General features: G+C 49.9%; 2 non-coding genes across 2 annotated transcripts; one reads left to right on the top strand and one right to left on the bottom strand.

Annotated features, from left to right (window-relative positions):
- The first annotated feature begins 1,302 nt into the window (after positions 1-1,302).
- On the top strand, positions 1,303-1,384 carry TRNAS-CGA. The gene has a single exon. It is a non-coding gene; the product is annotated as a tRNA-Ser (tRNA).
- Positions 1,385-11,658: 10,274 nt separating this feature from the next.
- Positions 11,659-11,731, bottom strand: TRNAK-UUU. Its single transcript has one exon. It is a non-coding gene; the product is annotated as a tRNA-Lys (tRNA).
- Between the last annotated feature and the right edge of the window lie 8,229 nt (positions 11,732-19,960).

Here is a 19,960-nt window from a genome sequence, read left to right as displayed (position 1 = left end):
TGGGCACCTAGAGCAGAGGCAGCTGGTGCTGACAGCTCCAAGGGAAGGCTTAAAAGCCACAGAGCAACTGAGGGCAGGGACAGAGGAGGGGAGAACCATGCCTATGTGTGGCCAGCAGATGGCCACAAAGACACCCAGCCAGCCTGCTCCCTGCCCAGGGGCGGCTCCAGGCCCCAGCACGCCAAGCGCGTGCTTGGGGCGGAAAGCCACTGCGGGCGCAATGCTGGTAGCTGCAAGGGCAGCAGGCAGAGTTGCCTTCTGCGGCTTGCCTGCAGAGGGTCTGCTGGTCCTGCGACTTGGCAAGCGGCCGAAGGCAGCCTGCCTGCTGTGCTTGGGGCAGCAAAATGCCTAGAGCCGCCCCTGTCCCTGCCTTGCCAAACCCCCACTGAAGATGTGCTTAATCCACTCAGTGTGGGGAGAGGATGTGTGGTTGGGGGGAGGAAAAGCCTTGGGCTGCACTGGGGGAGTGCAGAGCAAGGGTGACACCCTAAAAAGCTGCAGCAAAGGGATGGGCAGGTGGGGTGCATGGATAGAAGAGGCAGGCATGACTGCGGAAGGTCCGCCGGAGCCGCCTGCCGGCAAAAGGCCACCCCAAGTGCGCGCTTGGTTGGCTGGGGTCTGGAGCCGGCCCTGAGTGCCAGGGCCAGTCTTGATAGTCAGGGCTAGGCAGGATGGAGGAAGAGTCACAGGCTGGAGCCCAACACACCTTTCCTCCTCTGGGCACCTAGAGCAGAGGCGGCTGGTGCTGACAGCTGCAAGGGAAGGCGTAAAAGCTACAGAGCAACTGAGGGCAGGGCCAGAGGAGGAGAGGACCATGGCCAGCAGATGGCCACAAAGACACCCGGCCAGCCTGCTCCCTGCCCAGGGGCGGCAAAGGGATAGACAGGTGGGGTGCATGAATAGAAGAGGCAGCAAGCCTAAAATCTAAAAGGGGAGTGTGGGGTCTAGTGGTCAGAGCAGAGGAGGGGGTTGGTGGTCAGAATTCCTGGGTTCTATCTCCAGCCCTGGGAGGGGAGTGGGGGCCAGTGGTTAGAGTGTATGTCAGGGGGAGAGCAAATATTGGGACAGTCCCGATAAAATCAGGACGTCTGGTCACCCTACGTCAGGCTTCAAGTTGAGAATCATTTCCCCTTCCCGCTCTGTGCGACTGCACATGGCTAAGCAAAGAGAACAAACCCCCAATCCCCCCTGTGCTTTGGGAGCCAGGTTTGTGGTGGGAATTCTGTAGTTCAGATGACTTCACACCTGGGCATTGTGATTCTTTACCAGTTTCTCTGGCATTAGGGCAGTTTTGTGCTCACCGCTGTGATAGCCGAGTGGTTAAGGCGTTAGAGTCGAAATCCAATAGGGTTTCCCTGCGCAGGTTCAAATCCTGATCACAGCAAGGCCTGTGTTTTAGCCAGTCCCTCACCCGGGCAATACTTCTGTCCAACCCCCTGAGACACTCTCAATTCTCTCCCCACCCCAAGTAAATGCTGTTCTGCTCCTTTCATAGAGATCCCTGGGACACCACCTCACAGTGTGTCCCTGAGGGGTCAGGCAAACTCTCAGCACCTAAAGCCTCTGCCACTCACCTGGTGCCCCATAGATGAGCCATAGCCCTGGTTCTGCTCCTCTCTCTAGGGTGCGAAAGGAGCTGAGTCAGCAAATCCATAGGAACTACGGGGCTGCAGAACCAACAGAGAAAAAATAGGTGCTCATGTTGGAAAATCATAGTGCTAATGAAGCCTTTTTGTATTAGGTCTGAGTGAACCAAAGTTATGCTATGCTTGTCCAAACTGTGTTGGAAAGCTTACAGAGCTCATTAGACTGAAGCCCGTGTATTTACCTATGTCAGCTATTTTGCTTATCAGTTTTATTTGGCTCCCCAGTATATGCAGCTGTGTTCCCATGAATGTTTCCAAAGTATATAGCACAAAGGGTCGACGGGTGTATCTTGTTTCCCCTTCAGAATGACAAATGTATCCTCAACAGCTGTATGTCTCTTGTAGCCCCCACAAAATGATATATGTATCCTGCGTACCCAATTATCCCCTAACAGATACATGTACAGGTTCTACAGGTCAACCAAATGACGTAGACGAACGTAGGCTAAGTTGTTTGTTACTGATTATAAAAGGGGACCGTCCGGGCTTGTGGGGTGTGTCTCTTTCTCTGGCACTAGCTGAGAGGAACACCCGCTCAGCTGACCGATCAATAAAGGGTGTGGTACTTGTCTTCCTGTTCTCCGTGCCTCCTTGGTGTAATTAGGTAAGCTCCAGGGGGAAACGAGCCCTTTTGGCTAACAAATGGCGACCGCAGCAGGACTTCTCTCCCTGTAGGGGGTGCGACTGGCGGCCGAGGACGGCTCAGGAGAGTGGCCACCTTGAGCTATTGGTTTGCTCGAGCTCCGGGTCGCCGCAATCGGCCGGGACGGCTACGCCCCCTCTATAGAGAACTCCAAACGACACGGAGGCAAGACAGTACCAGAAGAGGGGAGTCCACCTGCCAGACGTGGCCACTCCGGGCGTGGTAAGTGTGTTACCTCCTGGGTTTTGAGGATTAACACCCCCGAAGTGCGGGTTGGACCTTGGGCCCCTAACAGGTTTTTGGTTAAGATACCTAGGTACAGCCACGGCTAATGAATAATTCCATTAACTCCATGAGTCCGTGGGCCGTGCTGAACAATTACTGGGACTTAGAGCAGCCCCAGGGCTGGCTTTTCTTTTTGGTAGGGGTACTTTTGTTTCTTGTTCTACTGGTATGCTGGAAGCCAAAACTGTAACCGGGTCTAGGAGCGTGTGAACCCATCTTCTCTCCCCCCCCTTCTTTTCCGTGTGGGCTACTGACAGTCTGATCATCTCACTGGACGCAATCAGAGCAAGCCGACGCCCTCTCCTAGAGACTAGCCGACGCTCTTTGCTGAAGGGAGGTGTGGGAGAGTCGTGGTCATCCTTGTTAGTCTCTCCTGTGTGAGTGCCCTGTAGGGAGAGATCCTTAGTTTATGAGCTGCTAGCGCGGACAGGGCACCCTCCCTGTGTGTGTGAGTAGAAAATGGGTAAGGGACAGTCTAAACATTCCACCTCACCCCCTAAGGGTACCCCAGCATACTATATGTACGTACATTATGGTTCTAAAACCTGCAGGTATTTAGAGAATTGGAATCTTTATACGCGTGAAGATCCATCTAAACAATGCCCATTAGAAGGTACCTTTAATCTAGATAAGATCATATATCTCAGAGGAGCTTTTAATCACCAAAGAAAAGCCTCTGACACAGTGTGAGCAATTTGTCTAGAAACGGGTTAATTTAAAACTCAGCTTCGCCCAGAGATAAAAAGAGAAAGTTGTTTTATGCTCAAGGTCAAGAATCAGTACAGACTATGTTAAGTACAAAAAAAAAACTGCTTTCAGCCCCAGCTGGCTGTGGAAAAATAGAGACAGGCAAACCAAAGGCAGTACAAGTTACAGAACTGAGATTACATTTGCAAAGCTTAACTGTTTGGTGAGATCCAACAGTCTGACTTTGTGATGGATGCCGGTGCTGGTGTGGCTTGGTGACACTGGAGAAGCCAGAGGTAGCTGACCTGGACTAGAATCTCTGAAAGAGACACCGCAGGAGATTCCAGGGTGTACAAGAACAGCCTTCCCAAGAGCAGAAGCATGTTGGAAATTCTGAACAAGCTATATACAGGATAATCTCCCGTCCACCTATTCCCCTTTTCTGAATGTTATATACAGACGTGGCCAGTCTGGATATGTGTAAGTATGGGGCATTTGTATTTTTTATGAGTGATGTGGAAGCGTTCCCAACGCTCTCCATTGTTGTTTTATCATTTTAATGAAGCTTTAAAATTTGGTTATATGGTGTATTTTCTCTATCCTCCCCCACCGTCCTGAAGTGTCAGTTTGATCACCTGACATGAGGGATAATTGGTAACAGAAATTTGTCACAGTTTGGTGAGCAATAGAGAATGGGGGAACCCTGTAGAATTTACACCATCTATTTGTTTTACCCTTGTTGTTTTATGTTTGTTTTATTTGGTTCTGTTGGTGTTATATGTTGAGGATTGCATAATTAAAGGTGTGCCCATTCTCAGCTGCAGTAAGTCTGAGAACTGGAGAAGGGTTTAGCATTCCTCTCTCCACCCTGGTTGACCAGGAAGGGTGGCAGGTGAATCTACCCCCAGTCGTAGCAGGACTGGGCAATAGAGTAGTTGGAGAAAAGGAAAAAAATGTGTATTTGGTAATTAGAATTGAGCAATTAAGAGCATAGATCATGAACCAGGCAGCAACTCAAACCTGCGCCCAGGGCAAGTTGCAGGCCTTGAGACAGGACTTCCAGTTAGAAAAGGAAGCCCTGGCTAAGCAAGTACCGGTCCTTCAGGGACTTGTTAAAATTTAACCATTTGTGCTCAGCATACGCCGTAACAGCAGTGTGTTTGCTACAAGAGGCAATTAAATAGTTAAACACCAGTGGGCCATGCGTTTTGCTCAGGTGGCGAGCCTCACACGGGAGGACTCGGGTAGTCTTGTGAATAAAATGTTTTTGGGAAAAGACCAGAACGGTGGGGGCAGAAGCCCAGGAAAGAAACGGTTCAGCAAAAAAAAAAAAATAAAAAAAAAAAGGATCGGCCCCAGGCGGGCAGGCAACAGACAGAGAGCTTGGAGAACAGGTTGGAAACTTTTGAGGGTCTAGTGGAAGGAAGAAGTAAGTGAGTATAAGCATGGGGATTTCAAATACTCAGGAGGATATTTGGAATGGTGATTTGAATTGGTAAGTGGCTGTTGAAAGACAAAGCAAGTGATACAAGGAAAGAGCAAGTGATTTGAAGGAGAGTGAAGAGTTAACTCTGTAGTTGCTGGAGGGAATAGTAGTTGAACTTTGTAAAAATGCTAAAGAGAAATGTTTTTGGTGTTTTTTTAAAATGTTTGTAAATAAATTCAGGCAAAGAAATTATTAGATTGCAATCATTTGGCTATGAACAATTTTGTTGAATTAGCTAAAGAATGTATGCAGTGCTATGTAAATGAAAATTTATTAGGCTCTAAGGCACTATAAGTGGTGATGTTTTCTTTCAGTGTTTAAAAGCAGGAGTTAAAAGTAAAAAGCAAACCAGAAAGCATCTGTATTAATGCAAATTATCTAACTGATAAGGTAGAGGCCACTGAAATCTGGGCTGTCTATGAAACACATATAAGACAATATGGGGTAATTCCCTTGTTTTGCCTGAAATCAACAAGGGTATTTGTATATTTTAAGCAATAATTGACTGCCCAGAAGGGGTAGACCTCTGTTTTGGTCTTTCAGATAATCAAAGAAAACTAATGCCAGCTAAACAGCATTCAACGTACCATGATTTACTGGCAGAGTAAAAATTAAGTTTTGTGGTGTTTGTCTTGTGGCCAAATTGTTGTGATTAATATTTTCATGGGATGGTCTGGTTTGAAATAAAGCAGAAGGCTTGAATTGAAATGCAGATATTTGTTTTGTTCAACTTAAAATACAAAGTGTTTGGATACATCAGAAAAATGTGATATACTAAAGTCTTATGTATTTTCTTAAGTAAGAGAAAGAAACTACATTGGCCAAATCTTTTAATTGAAAATTGTTGTTAAAATTTGCATACTAACAGTCTTTGGAAGCGAGGACATGAAAAGTTAACCCACTCCCCATATTGTGCATGGGATCCTTCTGGCTACCTCAAACTTCTAGCCAGAGGGCTGGGGATGGTGGGAAGCTATTGAACTAGAGGTTGTATTAAATAAACTCATCAAAGTGAGTGTGCTTGTCCTGGCTTGTTGTTCCAAAGCTCTGTAATAAGGTTATGTTAGTAGAAGGGTATATGTGGCATACATTAAATAATAAGACTAATGTACTGTATAACAGCAATGTGTATGTGTTCATTGTTAACAAAAGGTGTATAAGTAAAAAGTAAAAGTTTCCTTTGTAGGTTAAAAAAAAAGAAGCCAAAAAGGGGAAAAGGAAAAAGAACGAGTTAACTGAGAAAAACTTTAATTAGCAAGCTCAGTCCAAAAAAAAAAAAAATACACTGACTTCGTTCAAGGACACTTGGCTAACAACCAGAAAAGGGGGGCTTGAATATACCCAAGCAGATGTAAAATCTGCACAGACACTAATGCAATGTGTTAGGTTTCTTTTCTCACAGGTAAAGAAACACTATCCGAAGACCCTAGCAGCCCCGCTACTCCATGGAACCTGGAGACCGGATCAATGTACAGGTCCACCAACGAAAGACTGCTTTGGCTCCACACTGGAAAGGTCCTTATTGAGTCCTGCTGATTACCAACACCGCTGTGAAGTGCCAAAGACTGATTGCTTGGACCCATGATTCTCACTGCAAAAAGACCCGTCCACATCAGGAGAACTCTCCTATATGATTAGCCTATTCCTTCTTCTAGCTCCACTGTGCCTTCTGGACAGCAGGGAAAAAGGACAAGGTGACATGCTAGCTAACCTCTCCCTTGTCCGCTGACAGACCTACTGTGCCTTTGAACTTTTCTAGAAGAATCAAAAACCATTACAGGGTGATGTGCTGATAATCTCTCCCCTGTAGAATGCTAAACTACAATTGTTTTGGGAAAGGAGAAGGAACGCTCACTCCACTGACATTGCCAAAGTCCAGGAATTCCTGACTAAAAAGGACATTGAGAAATGACCCTGGTAAAGAAACAAAAATTCTACACTGGCAGGAAGAAACTTGTGGGATCCTGTTTGGAAATGTGGTATTAATTGAATTTTGGGGTTTATTCTACAGGCTGCGCCCTGTGTTTTGGATAAATCCTTTAGTATGTCTTGCCCTCCCTAATTGGATTTTAAATGGTATTGCCTTTATCCAGTTTTCAGATCACTTTTACATACCCAGATTGCTCACAGGGGACTGCCATTAGATTAGCACAACAAAGAGCCTGGGTTATTTCCTCTGGAAAAAGAAGAAATTGGGCAGATCCCTGTGGGCTGGGGCCAATAGTGTAGCAGCCATTTGGAATATTCTTAAAGGCCAAGAACATAATAAGAAATTGGGCTAACTAGAAAGGGCCACTAGCCTTATTTCTGAAGTTCAGCTAACCCAAGTATAGGCTGAAGTTGGTGAGTTACATGTCATTTCCACCCTTAGTTCTATAACCCAGAAGTTACTGACAGAGATGGTATTGAATATCACTGAGGCTGGGAAGGCATTGCAGTGGGATCTAGTATGTTTAAAATTTCAGGATTTCCTCGATGACCAGCTGATGGCCATTTGAAGTGATCTTGAGCACCAGACTTGACCCACTGCCCTTACAGACATATCAGGAACCATCTGATCTGTGGTCATGAAGACATACTTGGACACTTTCTGGGTGGAAGTGTGAACATTTACAGTGCTCCTTCCAAGCATATGGACCGGTTGGGGTGGGTGTGGCTCCCACATACCGAATCCTGCCGGGTCCATGGGGAGGATGCATATGGGATTAAATTATTCACCAAGACATCTGGGAAATTAAACCACTGGGTATACCTACCTGAGTTATAGTCAGTGCCCTGATCCCTTCGTTGTTAAATGAACAAGGTTCCACTCTTTTGTCCATGCATTCATTCCTGGGTTGGGGGTGACTAAGCTTAAAAGAGCAGTTGTAAATATTTCTGCAGAGCTTCATTGCTTTTTGGCCTCAAAGTGTGAGAAAACTCAGCCAAAAGGTTTGGTGAGTATTCTCAAAGGGGGGAGTTGTTGGAAAATCATAGTGCTAATAAAGCCTTTCCGTATTAGGCCTGAGTAAACCAAAGTTATGTTATGCTTGTCCAAACTGTGTTGGAAAGCTTACAGAACTCATTAGACTGAAGGCCGTGTATCTACCTAAGTCAGCTATTTCGCTTATCAGTTTTGTTTGGCTCCCCAAGTATATGTTGGCTCCCCAAGTGTATGCAGCTGTGTTCACATGTATGCATCCAAAGTATCTAGTACAAAGGGTCAACGGATGTATCTTGTGTCCCCTTCAGAATGACAAATGTATCCTCAACAGCTGTATGTCTCTTGTAGCCCCCACAAAATGATATATGTCTCCTGCGTACCCAATTATCCCCTAATAGATACATGTACAGGGTCTATAGGTCAACCAAATGACGTAGACAAACGTAGGCTAAGTTGTTTGTTACTGGCTATAAAGGTAGGCCGCTTGGCCATGAAAGGTGTGTCTCTTTCTCTGGCACTAGCCGAGAGGAACACCCGCTCAGCTGACCGATCAATAAAGAGTGTGGTACTTGTCTTCCTGTCTTCATGCCTCCTTGGTGTAATTAGGTAAGCTCCGGGGGGAAAACGAGCCCTCTTGGCTAACAATACCCAGTCTTTTCTCTCCATTAAGGCCCTTCAACACTTCAATGAAGTCACCTTTCAATCTTCATTTGATAAGCGAAACAGGTTGAGCTTGTTCAATAGCTCACTAGATGGCATTTTTCTCCAGCCCTCAGAACATTTATTGGCTCTTTGGTCATCAGACTCCTGAACTGCAGCTGGATGTGGTTCTTGTTCTTCTGCACAGCACAGCTCCTGGAGAAGAGGGATCTGCAAATGTACATTCGTATGATACCTTTGTTTAATTGATGAAAACATAAACTAGACACTTCGAGGATTGGAACTGATTTCAGCCGATGGACAGCTTTGCTAGGTTTTTATGCATTTGGACAGCGAAATCTTGAGTGTTTACATTCATATCAAGCACCCCTGTATAGTGGAGCTCCTGAACATAATGGAGAATGGAAATGAAAATGTTTTCCTTTTTAAAAAAAAAATAGAAGGTTATAAGAGAACACTGGGGTTTGAACTGAGGACCATTTAAGCAGCAGTTAAGCACTATACTACTGAACTATACCCCCATACTGATAGGAGTATAGAATCGTGATCTCCATGACTTTGAAGGACAAACTCTGCTTCATCGAGCTCCTTTTCCATTCCCAGACAACAGGTGGTTTTAAAAATGGGATTTGATTAAACTTCTTAAATGTGGCAAACACCACAGCTTGCACACCCACCGATATAGCTACTCCCACTGACATAGCTGCCACCTCTTGGGAAGTGGATTAACTACACCCACAGGAAAACTCTCTCCCATCAGCATAGAGGAGTGGTTCTCAAACTATGAGTCAGGACCCCAAAGTGGGTCATAACCCTGTTTAATGGGGTTGCCAGGGCTGGCATTAGACTTGTTGGTGCCTGGGGCTGAAGCCAAAATTCTGAGCCCCACCACCCAGGGCTGAATCCCCCAAGCTTTGGTTTTGCCGTCCCCTAACTGGGGCAGGGCTCAGGCTTTGTCTCCCCTGCCTCTGCGCAGTGGGAAGGGGCTTGGTCTCTCTTTCCAGGGCCATATAGTAGGGTTTTTTGGGCAGAAGGAGGTTGCAGTGAAAAGTAGTTTGAGAAACCCTGGCATAGAGCATCTGAATATTTCTAGACGTGGCTCCTTGTGGTAGTGTGGGTGATCAGACACTGAAAGTACAGCCATGGAGACACCACACACCAGCCTTGCCTAGCAGGCAAGAATCAAACCTCCACAGAAAGACACCTGTTGCTTTCTAACCCATCTCCCTAAGCCCTCAGCCACCACCACTTAACAAAGGGGCTTTTCTACACTATGGTTCTGGTCTCACTGAAAGGTCATTTCCAATTGTTTGCTCAGACCAGCATTAGGGAAAATGGTGCCCTGGGCAAAGCTTGTACTTTGGCATTTCCCCATTGCCCCTGGACGATCCCCACTCCCCCTTTACTGCTAGCTCCTGCACTCCCAACCCTTGCGCCTCCTTCGCCCCTAACTCCTGCCCCCTCCTGTGCCCCCTTTGCCCTTAACTCCCTGGGCCACCAGCCATTGCCCCTCTCCTGCAGCCCCTTCACATGGTTCCAGTGCTGGGGGCCCCACACTTGTTCTCCCTTTCCCTGGGCTTTGGCATCACTAGCCCCTGCTTAGTGAGTAGGGTTCAGTGGTCCCCAAAATGTGGGGTGTGACTCCTAGGGGGACACAGAAGAACATTCATGGGGGCACCTCAGGGCCTGAGTCAGCCCCCATGGAGGGAGCAGCACTCAGCCCCACTCTGCCCCAGCTCTTCCCCAACCCCACCCACAGCCTGGGACTCTGGCCTCGACCCCCATACCCCGGTCTGCCCCCCGCTCCCCCGCAAGCAACAGACCCACTCCCAGCCTTGGTTCTTGACTGCGGCTTCCAAGGGGCCACAGCAATGGGTAAGAGGGCACAGTGTGAAATGTTTGGGGACCACTGGTTTAGGGTGATGTTCTCAATCACTTCTACAAAGTCCAATAAATGCTATTCCCCACCCACCCACCCACCCACCCAGCCTTCCATCAGGACCAACTAGGTATGTTCTGCTGCCCTTCACTCATGCAGGAGTCTGAGCCCCAGGAGCCCAACTCAGATCATCCAGGCCAGCCAGGCCAGCGGGATTTTGTCACAGTCTAGATGCCCTCTCAGGGTATGTCTACACTGCAATGTAAGCCCAGGTTTAGCAGAAGTCATGTCAGCAGCCCCAACACATAAACATAAACTATGAGGGAAAGACCCACCCCCCAGATAAGCTGGGCACTGTCCTTCTCCCTACGGTTCATAAGTCCAGCAACAAAAAGTCCTTTAACATGATCCATCCCCGCTCTGCACCCCACTCACAGCTGTTGTCCTTAGTCAGTGTAAGCCCAGAGGTGCCTCTGTAGAGTTCACCTGCCATCCTGGGTGGAAAAGGGGAAAATAAGAAGGCACCGTACTCACTATGTTGTCTAGGGACTCACTCATCCCTCCACAGCCCCCCTGTCCTAACGTTGGTCTAACGCCTAAATTTTAGTATTGGGACCCAGACCCCAGCCCACTTGGCTTTGGAACCCCTGTCCCCTGTCTAGCAAGTGCTATTGAATTGAGGGTGAGTCCCTCAATCGGGGTCTGCCAAGCACAGTTGTGCTGCCCTCGATTCACACAACAAGGATAACAACCCTTTATTTCTCCTGCCCCTATAACATGGAGACTGGGAATCTAACACCAGCCACAAGTGATCATTTCGGCAAGCAACCCAACCTATTTCCAACATACTGCAAAATCCACATGCAGACTCATACACGAAACCTTGCAAGAAAATCTTCCTGAGGGGGTCTGAAGCACCTGCTGCTGGAGGGAAGGAGGGAGCTGTGGGTTGGGATTGAGGAGCAGCCTGAGGAGGGGGGGGTCTGTGGGTTGGGATTGAGGGGCACTGGGAATAGGAGGGGGCTGTGGGTTGGGACAGAGGAGAAGGGTGAATAAGAGCAGGCTCTGGTTGGGAGTGAGGAGCAGTGAGCATAGGAGGGACTGAGGGTTGGGATTTAGGGGCACTGGGAAAAGAGGGGACATGGGTTTAGGCTGAAGAGCATCTTCATTTGGGGATCCAGCAGGACAGGGGAAGGCACCAGGTGATTCTAATTCCTTAGGGATATTCTGTGTGTTTGTATGTGTGTGTGTGTGTGCAGGGAAGGAACATGCTCTATGCCCAGAGGCCTTTATTCCTCCAGGCTGCAAGGACAGAGGGGCTGTCAGGAAGTTGCCCCTTCAAACCCAACACAAAAAGGCCCTTCTGAGGAAAGGGAAAATCCTACAGAGAAAAAGTAACATCAGAGAGGACTCTAGCAAGACAGTTGAAGATCTTGGGGAGTAGTTTATCACCTGACCAGGGACTTGAACCCTGGACCCTCAGATTAAAAGTCTGACGCTCTGCCAACTGAGCTAGCCAGGCTCACATAGGAAAAGAGCAAGTTGGTGCAGAGGAGAATCTAGTCAAGAAAACAAGAGTGGGAAACAATAGGGGAAACCTGCTGCTCTCTCTGGCCTGGTGAGGGGGCTGTGCCGATCGGGTGTCCGCACTAAGTTCAGCATCAATATGGTGATCCCGGGGAAGCTTGGGTTCCCCAGGTTGCCTAAGGAGGGGTGAACCGGCCCAGGCCGGAAACGGAGCAGGTCAAAACTCCCGTGCGGATCAGTAGTGGGATTGCGCCTGTGAATAGACCCTGCAGCGTAGCCTTGGCAAGACAGTGAGACACGGTCTCTTTTTATACACCCCCCCATAGTGCCTGGAGGGAGGGATGGGAGCAACCACACGCTGGGGAATCTGACTTGGGGGGAGGGACGCACCCAAGCAACACAGATCTTGAAAAGAGGAACAGCGACACCCACACACCACAGAGCCTGGATGGGGGCAGGGGAACCACACACAGGAGCTAGTTCATGGGGTAGGGGACACACCCTTATGCTCCATTGCACCATTCTTAATGAGAAGAACAGGGGCATCCGCACAACACGGATCCTTAACGAGCTGGGGGACACCCACACACTCCACTATTAACCAGGAGGGACAGGGGCACCAGACACCCCCCCTCCCCCGCAGAGACTGTATGGGGGGATGGGAGCACCCATTGTGGGGATCCTGAACTGGTGGGAGGGAGGCACCATGTACCAGGGATCCCAAAATGCAGAACAGGGACACCCACACACCAGGTGTCTTGCAGCAAGAGCTGCAGTCTTGATTTACAAACTGCAAGTGATGGGGAATTTATCCACAGTTAAAAAATGGTCATTTCCAGGTGGGATTTTCTGACATCGACTGCAAGCCAATGGGGTCTTGTTCAACCTTTGTCTGGTGAATTAAAGAACCCTTCAAATCACATATTCCCACCTCTGCGAAGTTGTAAAACGTATTTAAACCAGTGATTAAATCGCCTCTTAACCGCCAGTCAATGAAATCAATCAAGCTTCTTCAGTCTCTCGCTGCAGACATTTCCCTTGTTTTTAAAGGCAAAAATCCTGATATTTCCAAGGGGAGCTGCTGCTTCAATGTTTAGTTTGGGGAGGGATCTGGCTGCACTCAGAGATCTGCCCGCGGGTTACAATCTGTGATCCGAAGGGCCCAACGCAAACAGCGTTTAGATGGGACCGTTAGTGCCGCCCCCGTGTGGCCAAAGACTAGAACTGACCAGCAGCGTTTACAGCTGGAGCCTGGGACGCTCCTGAACAAACTGGGCACGAAGCCTCTCGCGTGGGATCCTCGCTGTGCAGCAGGAGGCGGAGGGAAGCTGATTGTCAGGGCTCAGGGCAGCTCCCTGCCAGGCTGAGCCGGTGTCTGTGCTAAGCTCGGCATCAATCAGGTGATTCTGGGAAGTTCGGGGTCCCCGGGCTCCCACAGGAGGGTGAAGCAGGTCACCTCTGGAGCAGGGTAAAGCTGCAGGTTGACAGTGGGGTTGCTGCCCCTGTGAACAGCTGCTGTAGCACCGCCTGGGCAGGACAGGGAGAGCCAGTTATACCCCCCCCAGCCTGTATCGGGGGATGGGAGCACTCACACCCTGGGGACCCACCCACCCAGGATGTTGTAGGGGGGGGAGAGTGGCACCCACACACCCAGGATGTTGTAGGGGGGGACAAGGGCATCCACACTCCGGGATCCTCTGCAGAGGGACGGACACCCACACATCCAGGATTCTGTATGGGGGGCAGAGGTACCCGGACACCTGGGCGGGGGATGGGGGGCACTGAAACATCCGGGATCTTACCTGGCAGAACAGCGGCGCCTGCAGCTCGACATGAGACGGGGGCAGGGGGAGCAGGAGCATTTCCCAGTTCCAGGCTGTCCCCGTCTGGCCCAGGCACAGAGCTCACAAGCAGAGTTTAAAGCTGCAGCTGCCAGGCTGCAAAAGAAGCCAGACCCTGTGGCTGGTGCCTGTGATCCCAGCTCCTGGGGAGGCTGACGCCGGCAGATCACTTGCGCTCAGGAGTTATGGGCTGTAGGGGGCTGTGCCAATCAGGTGTCCTCACTAAGTTCAGCATCAATATGGTGATCCCGGGGAAGCTTGGGGTCCCCCGGTTGCCTAAGGAGGGGTGAACTGGCCCAGGTTGGAAATGGAGCAGGTCAAAACTTCTGTGCTGATCAGTAGTGGGATTGCACCTGTGAATAAACCCTGCAGCATAGCCTGGGCAAGACAGTGAAACACAGTCTCTTTTTATACAGACACCCCCCGCAGAGCCTGGCTGGGGGGATGGGAGCACCCATACGCTGGGGATTCTGACTTGTGGGGGAGGGACGCCCCCCTGCAACATGGATTTTGAAAAGAGGAACAGTGACACACACAGAGCCTGGATGGGGGCAGGGGAACCACACACGGGAGCTAGTTCATGGGGTGGGGGATGCTCCATTGCACCATTCTTAATGAGAAGAACAGGGGCATCCGCACAACACGGATCCTTAACGGCCGGGGGGACACCCACACACTCCACTATTAACCAGGAGGGACAGGGGCACCAGACACCCCCAGTAGCGTGGAGAACACCCACATCCACCGGATCCCTCATGGGGGGTAAGACAGAGGCTTCCAACTTATGAGAAATATGCATTTAGGAGGTAGCATTTCCATTCTTTCACAGAGCCCCAGTGGCCTAATGGACAAGGCAATGGCTTTCTAAGTTAGAGATTGTGGGTTCAAGTCCCATCTGGGGTGAAAAACTGCCTTTTCCTGTATATTGCAAGGAAATCTTGGCCTTATTTTCACCAAGGAAGCTGGGAGATGTCTGAATACAAAATACTGGATCTTGGGAAAAATCCCCCAGAAATGACATTTTGACAAATGCTTTCTAAACCCCTCAGTAGCAAACAGTTAATACTAGTGTTTGTCTGAGACTAGAGGGAAGGGGAGTGTTTACTCTGACACAGACAGAAAGAGCAAGGCTGTTCTGAAAGAGAATGGATCTGTCTGGAGACAAAGCAGCCCCTGAGAATGAGCAACGGTGTGAAAAGAAGAGGTTCAAATGTGTGTTAGATGTTAGTTAGTGTTAGAGGGTTTATCCCTTCACCCTCCCATTCCCTGGTCCTTCTTGCGTACACACAGAGCAGCAATACCCAAAGTCCCAAGGTGCAAACAATGAGATGTTTATTGGATTAAACTTGTAGCAAGCAACGATTCCAGTTTCCTTCCTCGGTGTCCCCATCCCAGCCCTGACGCCACAGACCCTTGCCTGTGTCCCTGTTCCCATTCTCCCCCTTAGCAAAACATAGGACACGTGGTGACACATTTCCTGATAGGGCCAGGCATCAAGGTGGAAGGGGCTGATATTCCATTTGTCCCACTGCCCCGTGTGTAGTACAGTGCCCTGCACCTTCTCTCCTACGGACGTGCCACACCTGTTCCAATTAGTGTTCCAGACTTCCCACTATAGTGGGCCCGGGAAGGTTGGATCCAGGTTGTCTAGTACAGGGGGGAGGGGCTTACTCCATTACTTCTCGGTTATTTCCGTAGGCAACGTCACACAAGTATACTTAGCAATACACCAGCCGCTGTAACAATCCACAGCAACACCGAGAGACCTGAGCACTAACCGCATGGTCCAACATCCTGGCCACCACCAAAACACCTCCTCTCCTCCTTCGACGGGGTCAAGCCCTTAACATGCCCAGTTGCTGGCAGCTGCAATACGCTGCCACTGCAGGTTTTCGTGCTTTTGTCCATAGCATAAGTCCATTGAATGTCCTCAGAGAAATGGGTTATTGTCCAAACCAACTTAACCACATGGTGTGGAATCAGGCTGTATGCGCTGGTTCGATTATTCACAGCAGTAAGAGTCACAGATCTATCTGTGTGCCAAAGCCCAGAGAGCAGTGTGTAGTGTGGAATTTGGTTAGGGGCTGGTGTAATTGTGCCCCCAGTAATATGTACATTTCTAGCAAAACACCTCATACACAGTACACCCAATTGTCCACCCCTTGCCACGGGCCATTGGGTGTGCTCCTCCACGGCCATCAGGGAGGGGCACATTCAAACATCTTCTCTGGATTTACACCATTTTACACACCCCTCCATTGATTCCCAGTGAGCAAATCCCCTTCTCATTATTCCCATAGGGCTTGTGGGGCCCACCTCAGCTGCCGATTCACTTCCAGATACCACGGTAGCTATTACACAGGTGCTGGCCTCCTAGTCGAGCATTTTGAATGTCCACACACATCTTCCCCCAGGTCAGCCTTTTGAAGCCACCCCCACCCACGTCATGAGGTTTTCTGTTCATTGAAACACAACAATGCTAACAACAAGACAAACACCACAGACAAACAATACAAAACATAGATTCATGGTATTCTGGGTTAGTCTTTTGCTGGCACCAGCTTGCTTGTAGAGTGTCTGAAAAACAAAAGAAACAATTTCCACACACACCCCCAGTGGGGACAGATTAGTGCTTAATAATAATAATACCACTTCCTTTTAAAAATTTCCTTGCTAATTGCAGGAAAAACAGAAGAATTACCTCCAGGCTGTCCTTATTTTGTTCTATAGTTAGATAGTGAATTACCCCACTCACTGGTCATTTATGAAATTCATGAGGTGGTGTGCCTCAGTTTCCCCTCTTGTACAACAGATCCAGTTTGCAATAGTTTCTCTGCTGCACCAAGCTTTAAGTTTATCCTCAGGTAACAGCTGAGAAACAGCTTTAGCTTTAGCTTTAGCACTGTACACACACACACACACTCCTTAGGGTTAACTGTCCCCCTTATTTTCAGGCTTGACTTGTTTTTTCACCTCCCTTTCCTGGAGGGCCACAATCTGAGTCTTCCAGTAGCTTGTTTGCTGACCAGATGTATTTATTATTTGCAGCTCCTTTGTGTTGCCACTGATGGGCAGTTCTCTCCTTCCCCCATCAGCTAGGTCATTTGCATTCACCCCGGCTTTCGGGCTTGGCTTTTGGATCCAAAGCCATCAGCAGCTCAGAGACTGTCTTAAAAGGTACACAAACAACTTCCACCCGAGTTCTGATTACTTTCCACTTTCATCTTCTGCTTCAAAACACACAGATCTGAAAAAGAAACCACAACCTATTGTGGCTCCCTTTGGAGCCCTAATAGGGTTTGAGCTAAGTACCATGTTTTGTTTGCATTTCTTTTACCCCTTCTCCAATATACACTGCACACGTCCTGGGAAAAAGCACATTCCTTCCATAGTTTAACCTTCATAACATTATGTTACAAACCATAAGTCTCAGTTTAGGTTTCTAAAACCTTACACAATTACACACAACATTTTGTTTTGTCTAACATCTCTTGCACTGCGATTACTCTTTTTTACACAACTGTACCCCGATTACACGTCCATCTTGTATAACCAGAGCCAGCCAGGGGCAGGCACGTTAAGTGCCAATAGAAACCCCGGACATTCCTTTAGTGATTTTGCTTACATTACCCAGGAGTCAAATCGTTTTGATGAGATTATCTCTCCGCCTGCTGCCTGCAGCCATCCCCTATAGACCGTTTCTGTGGGCAAAGGGCCCATTTTCCCTCAGAATGGCTGTAAAGGCTTCACAGGACAAAACATAGTGGTGGTAGCAGCCACTTTACCTGACCCTCTTGTATAATTTAATTACTAAGCTTCCATCCAACGTGAGTGCACAGAGCTGCACATACAGTTACATTTATATAACTGGGTTTTATTATTAAACCAAAAACTGCCCTTCTTGTAACACCACAACTGTTGCCTTTTGCTATTTCCACAACTCACAAATGTTTCCTTTCCTCCAAACTCTGTATTATTAATTTTTGCAAAACCCTGGGCGGCTGCACTGCAGTGCTGGGGTGACTCTGCAGGGGAGAAGCTGCTGTGGAGCAATGTAGAGCAGGTGCAGGAAGGAGCCGGGGTCACTATTCACATTGTGAACTGCATAATTTTCCAAATTTGGGAATGTCCGAGAACAATTCTAAGGGGAAGGTGAATGCAGAGCAGTGACACTGGAGATGTCCAGACCTCCAACAGGGGTGGTGTGGAAATTAATAGGGGCGGGGCCTCAGGTGCAAGGGGCGGGGCAGGGCGCTAGTCTCCCCCAGCTGGCGGTTCTCACCCTGCCCATGGTGTTGCAATGACAGAGGCTGCCCAGGCTGCACTTGTAGCAAGGTTCCCCCACTAGGTGGCGGGGCAGAGGCTGCAGGAGACAGGCAGGTGGCAGCAGGGGAAGTGGCGACCAGGGGCGGCTCTAGTAATCCGGCCGCCCCAAGCAGGGCGGCATGCCGCAGGGAGTGCGCTGCCGGGTGCCGGGCCCGCGGCTCCGGGGGGACATGCCTGCAGAGGGTGCGCTGGTCCCGCGGCTCCAGTGGAGCTTCCGCAGGCATGCCTGCCGGAGGTCCGCCGGACCCTCCTGCCACCGTCCTCGGAAAATGCCGCCCCACGCGCGCGCTTGGCACGCTGGGGTCTAGAGCCAGCCCTGGTGGCGACACAGGAGCTCTCAGCAGCAGGGTGAAGGACAATGCCGTGGAGCGGCAGCGACGCAGAGTGAACAGGGGAAACCGAGAGCCAGTTGAAGGAGTGGCAGCAGCAGAAGCTGAGGTTTTGCTTGATGCCTTCGCCCGCTGCTGTTTTCTGCCGGTCGCTGGGTGACGGTTCCTGCCTGTGGCAGCCGGGGGCTGTCGGGACCCCTTGCTGCCCGTGGCAGCCGGGAGCCGGGGGGTCCCCTCGCTGCCTGTGGCACCCAGGGTCCATGGGATCCCCTCGCTGCCCGTGGCAGCTGGGGGCCATGGGGTCCCCTCGCTGCCTGTGGCGGCCGGGAGCCGTGGGGTCCCCTCGCTGCCCGTGGCGGCTGGGAGCCGTGGGGTCCCCTCGCTGCCCATTGCGGCCAGGGGCCGTGGGGTCCCGATGGCAGCTGGAGGCTCTAGCACCCACCTGCAGTGGCTGGGAGCTACGGCGCCACCTGCAATGGCATTTGGCTGCTGCTTCTCCTCACCCCCCATGGTGACTGGGAACGCCAGGCTCTGCCTGCGGTGTCTGAGCGCTGGGGGCTCCTCTCCTGCCTGGGGCGGCTGGGAGCTCCAGAGTCTTCGGAGCTGCAGGGTCTATTAGCAATGACATGGGGCTGCAAGTTCCTCCCGCCATCAATGCCTGCTGGGAAATCCTGGGTCCATCCGCAGCACCTGGGAGCTCTGGGGGTCCACTCGTAGGAGCTGGGAGCTGCAGGGTCCATACGCAGTGGTGTGGGGCTGTGGGGCTCCCCGCCACCCATGGCTGCTGGCAGGGCCGGCTTTAGGAAGTGCGGGGCCCAATTCAAACATTTTTGGTGGGGCCCGGCAGGATGACTAAAAAAAAAAAAAGTAAACAAAAGCCTTTCATTTCTTAGCAACCGGTTCCCTATAAAAAGTTCTGATTTAAGGGATGTGCCACAGTATGTATTTTTTGTACCAATAGGGTTACCATACATCCAGATGGCAATTTAAGAACCAAAAAGCCTGACATGTCAGGGAAAATACGGCTGTATGTTAACCCTACCTACAGTTATTTTTTAAAAAGATGGGCCTGAACTAGAAACGAGCTCCGTTTTACATGTGTGGGTCCCCGCTCAGTGATGGGATGTTAGATGGGGTGGGATCTGAGTTACTACAGAGGATTCTTTCCTGAATGCTGGCTGGTGAGTCTTGCCCACATGCTCAGGGTTTAGCTGATCACCATATTTGGGGTCGGGAAGCAATTTTCCTCCAGGGCAGATTGGCAGAGGCCCTGGAGGTTTTTCGCCTTCCTCTGCAGCATGGGGCATGGGTCACTTGCTGGAGGATTCTCTGCAGCTTGAGGTCTTCAAACCACAATTTGAGGACTTCAATAACTCAGACATAGGTTAGGGGTTTGTTACAGGAGTGGGTGGGTGAGATTCTGTGGCCTGCATTGTGCAGGAGGTCAGACTAGATGATCATAATGGTCCCTTCTGACCTGAAAGTCTGAGTCTGAGTCTGAGTCTTTGGCCACTCCCTGGGGCTGTGCTAGGGTGACCAGATGTCCTGATTTTATAGGGACAGTCTCAATGTTTGGGTCTTTTTCTTATATAGGATCCTAATAACCCCCACCACCTGTCCCAATTTGTCACACTCACTGTCTGGTCACCCTAGGGTGTGCACATGTGTGGGTCACCGCCAATCCCTGGGGGTGTGCACATGTGTGGGTCCCAGCTGCTCCCTGCCCGC

The sequence above is a fragment of the Mauremys reevesii genome, linkage group 17, assembly GCF_016161935.1.
Source record: "Mauremys reevesii isolate NIE-2019 linkage group 17, ASM1616193v1, whole genome shotgun sequence".
In the NCBI taxonomy this organism is placed as follows: domain Eukaryota; kingdom Metazoa; phylum Chordata; order Testudines; family Geoemydidae; genus Mauremys; species Mauremys reevesii.
Note: the sequence above shows the minus strand (reverse complement) of the source record. Positions and strands in the feature narration are given on the sequence as shown.